The 8,566-nt window shown below is 42.7% G+C and overlaps 1 long non-coding RNA gene across 1 annotated transcript; it reads right to left on the reverse strand.

The window, feature by feature from the left end:
* Window positions 1–2,046: 2,046 nt before the first annotated feature.
* On the reverse strand, window positions 2,047–8,347 carry LOC121096821. Its single transcript, XR_005830692.1, has 2 exons — window positions 8,069–8,347; window positions 2,047–2,337 (listed from the first exon to the last, which is right to left on the reverse strand). It is a non-coding gene; the product is annotated as an uncharacterized LOC121096821 (long non-coding RNA).
* Between the last annotated feature and the right edge of the window lie 219 nt (window positions 8,348–8,566).

The raw sequence follows: 8,566 nt of genomic DNA on the forward strand, positions 1-8,566 counted from the left end.
CTTTCCCCTTAGTAATGAGCTGATGCTCTGACACTGAAGCGCCTGATGTGGCAGTGATCATATAGCAGTGAAGATCTGGAACCCTGTGACGATGCTGCTGGTTTCCCTCTGTACCAAGCAGAAGCTGGACATGTGCTCTTAAAAACATGCAGGTATTTTCCCCTGAAAAAGTCAGGATTTATCAGCAGCTGCTCACAGGCTCACCTCCAGAGTATCACAAGATTTGAGCTTTTTCTCTTTAAATTTAAAGGTGATTCTGCGTTCTGAGTTTTATTGGTTGCAGACACCAATTTCCAGTAAAGCTGCAGTTACAGTTGCAGTAAATTGAAGCCAACTGAAAGCCGAATTTCTTTCTTAGTTACCTTTTACCAATCTCCTCAAAGCAGTTGATGGAGCCCCAGGGGTCATGGTCTGTGAGCTGCTCTGGGTGAGAGTGGTACCTGGTCCCTACTGAGATCATGTCCTTCACAGTTGCCATGGCCAGAAGGACTACAGGCACTCCCAGTGCCTTGTCTACCCCAAAGTGTCTAAAACATTGTGGGATAAATGAGAATATTTGTGGGAAAAGGAGAGGAAATGTCATGCAACAAGAGAAAACTTCTTGCTCAAATATGTGTACATCTTCTTAATGCTTAATGGAGAAAGACACCTAATGGTTTCCAGAGCTCAGTAGCTAGATAAAAACAGAGTGCAGAGGTGGTGGAGTGACAATATCTGTTAATGAAAAAACAGGATATCTGGCTTGGGCTGTCGGGCACTTGGCCCAGCACTCCGCCAGAGCGAATCGGCTGAGCTGCTCTAGAATCGGCACCAGCAATATTCAATTCTCTTCCTTGTCAAACGCCATAAATTAAAAACAGAATAAAAAGCTTTTAAGGGATGTGCTCACTGACAGTTTAATATAAGTGGCTGTGGGATCATTTTCTACAGATAGGTTTATATCGGGAAAGAAATTACAACTTGCTTCATAGCAGGTATTTTACTGTTATTGCAGAGTTTCCTGAGGTGCTTGGTCATAAGGAAGGACTTCCCAAACAAGCATCATGTGGAAGTCAGTGGGACAGTGGGTCACTGTGGCCATCCAGCTGTGTGATAAGTGCTCCAACCCCTGCAGCCGTGCCAGGCTGAGATAAGGCGAATGCAGCTGAGGTGTCAGCAGGGCTTCTCTTGCCTCCAGTGGTGAAACCAGCCTCTGCTCAGGGGCACAGCTCAGAAAGCCCAGTGGCATCCCCAGCCACCAGGTGTGCCTTCATGTGCATCCTCTGTGCCTCCTGTCCTGCTCTGCTGACACAAAGCCACAGCATTGCCCTCACCTGGATTTGTTGTAGTGCATAATAAATCCACTCAATGCCCATCTTACATTTTTGATGACAAGAAAGTCCCCAGAAAATGCAATTTGAATGAACAGAAGCTATGTGTGAAATTTAGCTTCTAAAGTTTAAATGATCAGTTTTGGCACTCAGACATGAAAATTCCACTCTTCTTCTTTTTTTTTTTTTTTTTTTCCCCCCAGTATTTTAAATTATTTCATTTAAAAATTGCCATTTTTATTTCCTTCAAAAGTTCAGTCTGGAGGTGGGATGAAAGAGTCATTAGTCAACTGAATATTAACTTTTAGACCTTTTGGGGGGTTTTAGGAACAAAAAAACCAACTTAATGAAAACCCAAAATACTTTTTCTTCAAATTTTCCATTTTAACATTATGTAAAAATCACATGAGTCAGATTTTTGAATAATAATGATATTGCATCTTCTTGGCTGTTGATACCCAATCATCAGCAAAAACCACTTATGATCTGTGAGGCCATGGTGAAGTAATTTGCGGTTGCTCTGTGGAACCTACTCCTTTCATTGTGCTTCTGTTCAAAACGTGGGTAATAGTCTTTCACCATTTTGCCCGCTTCCCTGCTGCTTTTTTCTCATTGTAGTTAGCTTCATGGCTAAGTATGGAAAGCCCTCTGGACCAAAGTTTCAGGAATTCTAAGGTAGTGTCAAATTTAATATTATGTCCCTGGACCTATAACAAAGGCAATGCCACTCATGATATTGTTTATTATTAATATCTAGGAAATTTCATTAGTAATATGAACTTGGCTCAGTGCTGATGGATGCCAGTGGAAACCCTTCCACTGAGTCCAGCAGGCTTTGTATCAAATCATATTTGCATCTGAAGATGTACATCAGCTAAATACAATCTAGGATAGAAGAAGGTCAATTCCTTTGGAAGGGAAAGGTGAAGAGAGTACATCCTTCCTTTTACGCCTTTGTGTGCGTAATTTTTTAAAAGGCCATCATAAGTAATCCTCTTTACTGCAGATTTGACCATTTCTTTTCTCCCTGGAAAGCATAAAAAAAATGAGCATTAGAGAAGAATATTAAGGACTATTTGTTTCAAGTAAGATACCAGGAATAAAAAGAGTTTGGGCTTGATAATACTCTGAGTTATTTTCCAGTAGGTGAGTGCTGTAACTGCAAAATCAAAAGAATTCAAGTAAATGCACCAGAGGGAACTCCCATCACAAGGGAAAGTTGAACCAGACACTTTCCTTGGCATCTCCAGTAACTACCTGTGTCACTGAAATTTCTACTGAGTGACCTTCTTGTTCAGCTATGCTTCACCCAGATTTGCATTTGCAGTGCTTTGCCTGTCTTCTTTTTTAGAAGTGCTAGTGCTTGTGATTTTTTTATGTTTGGGTTTGGTTTTTTTTTTAAATTGTTCTGACTGGTTTGTTGGCTTCATTGTAAATTGAGAAGTGCTTCCTTGTGCACCAACTGCAATTTAGAATTTATTTCCATTTGTTTAATAGAAATAGTGGTGCAAACATGGAGTTGCAAGATGAGTATGGAAAAAGTCGAGCAAGTGTCACTGCTGTCAGAGATGCCATTGGATTCAGACTGGGTGCTGGTGGCACTTGTGTTGCTACCATGGTAGTTGTCATGTTAGAGAATTTATTCTTTATGTCTGACTTGCATCTGATTTGTATCTGCCTTGTTGCAACTCCATGCCTTTTTGTCCTGCAGTTGTGGTTACATTATCCTGTCCCCAAGTTTTTCTTTAGACTAAACCCATTTATTCCACTTTCCACTCCTCCTCCCTCAGAAGACACCTTTCACCCTTTGTTTACATGCAGGCTCACAGGCATACCCACCCTGGATGCTACCTGCTGATGCCATTATTATTATTCTTGCTCTCAGCAACACCTTAACTGTTCTGAATGGGATAATCGATATTCTCTGCTCGTCTGGGAATGGTAATGGGCTGACTGTGCCACTCTGTAGCGTCAGATGAATAGTTAAACATCAGTATGTTTTCATCTGGTGCAGTCCAAGGCTGCCAGCAGCTCCCAGCTCCTCGCTCACATATACGTGAATTTTTTACAAGGCTCTGCTGTACAATGACCATTCAAGGCAGAGATTCCTTTGTTTCTTCTGTATATCCTTAGACTAATACTATCCGTATTTGTTATGTATTAATCATTTTTATAGTCATCTCTGTGTGATTCCTTCTATAAATAACAATCTCAAATCTCTCTCCTACCTTGTTTACCAGAGCTAATTCTTTAAGTTGGGTGTCTCCACCAGAGATGTAGCCTAAATGAACACAGATAAAAATCATAACATAGGCTTGGTTGTAGTGAAGCAGGGTTTTCTTGTTTCTGCTGCAAATCAAGCCTTTCAAATAATCTTTTAATCCAGTCTCAATAAATACTGCACAGTGGTGGCAAAAGACAGGTGCTAGTTTCAGACTTAAAGCTGTCATGTTAGTGACTGGTATTATATATATAATTCCTTCTGTGTCTACATCATCTGTAAATGAAAGTCTCCTGAAGGAGAATTTTCCAGGGAGGTTAGAGAGCTGTGAACCAGTGACTGCAGAGTGTGCCTTGGAGATACAAAGTTAGGAGGAAAAGCTGAAAACATGATATGTCTTTTTCAGTTTGACCTCAGCCTCTAATAGTGTTTGGCAAGTCAGCCTGGCAGATAAATTGGTTCATATTAGAAAATGGGGTTGATTTATTATGAAATTGATTGCAGCCCTGTCCTGTGCTGAAGGCATTAGCAGTAACAGCATTGGGTGCCTCAGCTCTTAACTAATGGGCTTCCCCCAGGCTCTCCACTGCTGCCAGGCTTTTACCCACAGCCAGCAGCATCCAACCCGCACACCTCCACTGGCCCCTCCTCACGGATGCAAAACCTTCCCCAGGCAGGGCCGTGTCAGGGAATGCAGGCTGGGCTTTGCAGATGGGCTGGGGTCTTGGGAGCCTGCAACTGTCTCCTGCCTCATCACCTTCAGGCAGGGCAGGCTGAGATGCCCAGGAGGCAGCTGGCATTTCCCAGAACATACAGACTTGCAGGAGCAGGGCCAATGTGAACTCTGCAACCAGCACATTGAATTAGCAAAATATTGTACGTGCTTTTCTTAGGACACTTTTCTAAAAATGCAAAGGGTTACTGGAAATACAGAAAAGTATCCACAAAATATCTTTCTTTTCTTTAGTAATATTGAAAAGTCTTTTAACCACAAAGAAAAGCCATCACCAAATGTAACGAGGGACTTTCACTACTTTTTGCAGACAAAGCCACATTCACCCACAATGGCCACAATCTGCAGTGTAGTTGCCTCAAATCCCTTGAGATGGTGGGGAATAGCCTTTCCGTCTGCATCTGATTAAAGCACAAATGAACAAACCAAACATAGTGGCCACTTAGACCCTGTAAACTATTTAGGGTCTATCTAATTTGGGAAACTCTAATCTACTATTTACAATATGGGTACAGATGTAATAAATACAAAAAAGAGTATACCCGGTGTCAAAGCCAGTCTTTTATGTTCACACCTTTCTCTTTAGAGACTCATCCTGGGCCCTATGCTAAAGAGCAAAAGATTTTCCAGGTTAATTTGCTGTAGTGATAGTTAAGCCTCTTTCAACAGTTGTGCTTAGAAATCACTGAATAGCAGATACTGAAACATTTAGTGGCTGGTTTAAGCAATATTTTTCAGTATTTTTGAAGGAAAAGTGTTTTCAGTGATTGAAATGCGCCTTTAGACATTTTCCAAATGAAAAATTTCAATATGAAAGAACTCGGTGACTTGAAAGGAAAGCTCATTGCAAGAGAGCCTGTAATTGGAGAAAACTGAAAATAAACTTTTCAAAATAACTGAAAACAAATTGATTTTGGGGGTGAAGAAAGGTTGAATTTTTATAAATGCTTTCCAACAACTACCTGCCAGTCAATCACATACTGGCTCTTTTTGCATAATTTACTTTTCAGGTAGCAATGACACTTGCTACACTACTGCAATGATGGCCTGTGCCCCTGACAGTGGCACAAGATTTTCTGACTATGCTTTTGCCATCAATTTCAGTAGCATTTCGATGTATGAAAAAGAAATACAGTATAACTGCCCTGCAGTAAGAAACAGTTGCACAACATAAACTTTTCCAGAGGACAGTTGTTTCTTTAAGAAGCACTCAGTATCTCTTCAAACCAGCTTTGGAGATAATGTCTTTCTCTTTCCTGTCCTAGCAAAAGGTATGTCAAATCTGGCAACAGCTGCCAAGGAGCCCAGAGACAATAGCATGTGTCTTACTGAAGCAAAATGTCCATGTGGCCAAGAGCCACAGTCATCTACTACACCACTCTAGATCCTCTCAAGCCAGTACCATATCTGCCCTCCTAGGGTTTGGGTTTAGGGCTCACTGAGGCCGCCAAGCCCTGGGTGTATTCACCAAGACATGTTCCACTCCACAATGGATGTGCTGAAGCTGAAGGCCCTATAGCATCCATACCCTGCTCATTTAACAAGCAGTCCTGGAAAGGAACCTGCAGCTTTCCCATCACACCACCTCCAGCGGCACCAAGCAGTTAATATACAGATATGAGCAAGACAGCTGGGACCCTCATATATTTTCCAGATTATTTTTTTTAGGGTAGCACATTGGCCGGAGAAACAGTTTTGAATATTGTGAATAATTGCCTAACATGTCCCTTTTCAGTCTTGTGCTCTTATCATTAACACGTCTGATTAGCAAAAACTCGGAGTCTGAGATGTTCCTTTGATTTAAAAGGTTATAAATTTTGGATGCAATGTCAGAGAGTAAATTTTACAATGCAGCTTAGCTGTGGACTAATTAAAAGACTACCCCAGTACTCTTCCCACCCAATACATCTCAGATTTGTGACAGCCTTCAAGAAAAGTAATGATTTATGCCATGTACACCATATGCAATCTATTGATCTCTCTGGGTGTACATATGCTCTGTGTGTGTGTGTGTATGTGGGCTACAGCCCATGTTCATGCTGGCTTCTTCACAACTGTGTGCACAGATGAAACTTTCTCATACCAGAGAATTTATAGCAGTGCAGTTAATGATTGTAGTCATTTTGCTTCTTTGCCACTGCAGGGGTACTACTGCTGTTTAACTCCAGACATCCTAGAAGTCAGAGCTGGACATTATACTCCAGAGGAAGGGGGTTCACCTACTCACATTGCTTCAGTGCACAGAGGTGAGATTTATCAATGATTCAGCTGTTGCTTAGGTCTTGATTAAGGTACCCTGACCCATGCTTTGTGGACTTTGTTGATTCTGTATAATTTAAAGTGAAAATGGGGAAAATGTTCATGTTTCACTTGGCACCGTGCATTGAGTGGTTCCATTTCCTTTTGGCTTGGGAGTCAATGTTTTGTGGTCAGAAACAGTGTCCTCCTCCATGCTCTGCCTGACACAAAAAATCAGGATGACTCTAAGTTGACTTGCGCTTCTTGGGGTTGTGTGAAATGGCTTTATGCTTGCCAGTAGCTCTTCCTAAGGCCATGTCTGCAAAGGACAAGCTCCTTTCCACCATTAGAAAGGCAAATATGAAAAGAGCAAAATGGCAACATATGTTTGAGAAACAAGATTTGGATTGACCGGGAGAAAGTGGGAAATTATATCAACCAGCTTTAGTTCATGAAACCCAAAGGTGAAACCTCTGAAGTCTCATGGATTATTTTTTAGGTTTTTCTGAATCTTTCTCATTCTGGCTGTTGACATCAGTGGATTTGGCACTAGATCAACAGGGAAACAGAGGGACAGTTTCCCTCCTGTACATGCAGAATTAGAGATACATACCAAGACAGACAAGCTAGATTCAGATGAGAGGGGATTTCTGGTTGAGAGTGTTCATGTAAAAAGTATTATGCAGTATTAGGCTTGCGTGAGCTCTCAGTGTAATAAAGGAGAATTGTATAAGACTTGGCAGGAACACTAGGACTTTGCTTTGATGAAAAAAACTGGAAACATACACTTAGCTTTCTACTAGTTGTAATTATCTGGCTGTATTGATTGTGGTGTTAAGGTTATCCGATGGGTAGGGTGTGAGCAAGGATCAGGTTCAGTCCGTGAATTAAAGCTGCAGAGTGTCAGCTCTAATTTACACACATACAGTTTGAAGATTGTCCTCCTGCAACTGCAGAGCTCCCTGGGATTGACACAGATAGGCAGCATATGGAGCCTGTGCAGCAGGAACAGAGGCACCCGGCACTTGGCATTGCCACTCTGTATTATGCAAATATCTGAGTTACAAAAGAAGGAAACAAGGGCAGAATAAACTGGGGGGTCTGGTCTCTTCTGCAGGCCCGTGTAAAACCCTTGGAGGCATTAATGAAATCTACAGACTTGTGGAAAGGAGGACAGGCTTCTCAACTCTGATTTTAGTCCTAGAAACGCACAATACCTTGAAGGCGAGAGGTGGTGGTTACTGTGGTTTGCACACAAGGCTTTGCACAGCAGGGGCATCTATGCAGCCTGCACAGTAAAATATGCTGCTCCTTGTTCTCCAATACCACAACCACAGCCAAAGTACAAGAACCAGCAGTTTCAATGAACAGGGCTCTCATTAGCATACCATTATTCTCTCTGGAGACAAGCCTGTCCCTTCTGCTGCTGAGCTGTCACAGAGGAGACTGGCAGAGAAGCAGGAGATGATACCCCTCATGGTTGTGTTGTGTACCCCATGTGTACACTGCTGTATTGTGTGGACAAAATACAGAGAGGACCCAACCCACCCCCTTCAGACAGCTCACCGCTCGCTCGCAGGCACTCTGGCAGAGCTGGCTGCTCCTCAGCTGAAGGCTTTTCTGTAGGCTTTCCAGTGAGGGCCTGGTGGTGCAATGTTTCTGGGAAGCCCCAGCCTTGAGCAGGCAGAGTTGCTGCAGCTTGGTCCTCACCAGCCCCAGTGCTTGCTCTCCTCTTTCAACCTTGGGTCCACTGACCTCCAGCCGATTGCCACTCTCCTCTTCTGTCCCCTGGCTGGCTGAAAAGAAGGGGAGGAAGAAGGGGAAGAGTCCCTAAGGCACACAATGTCTTGCTAAAACTATGCTGTTTGCCAGCTGCTATATCATCCCGTCCAGGAGGTGGCTGTATATCAATGGAGAACGATGTTCCAGCAGGGTACACATCTCATACCTTCCTGCTCTGCAGGGAAGCGTGGAAGTCAGTTAGCTGTGACCTGCTGAAAGGTCCTCAGAAAAGGTGTTCACCTGACTAGGAGCAGCAACAGAGCAGACCTGAATCCCACCCCA

The sequence above is a fragment of the Falco naumanni genome, chromosome 13, assembly GCF_017639655.2.
Source record: "Falco naumanni isolate bFalNau1 chromosome 13, bFalNau1.pat, whole genome shotgun sequence".
NCBI classification, from domain to species: Eukaryota; Metazoa; Chordata; class Aves; order Falconiformes; family Falconidae; genus Falco; species Falco naumanni.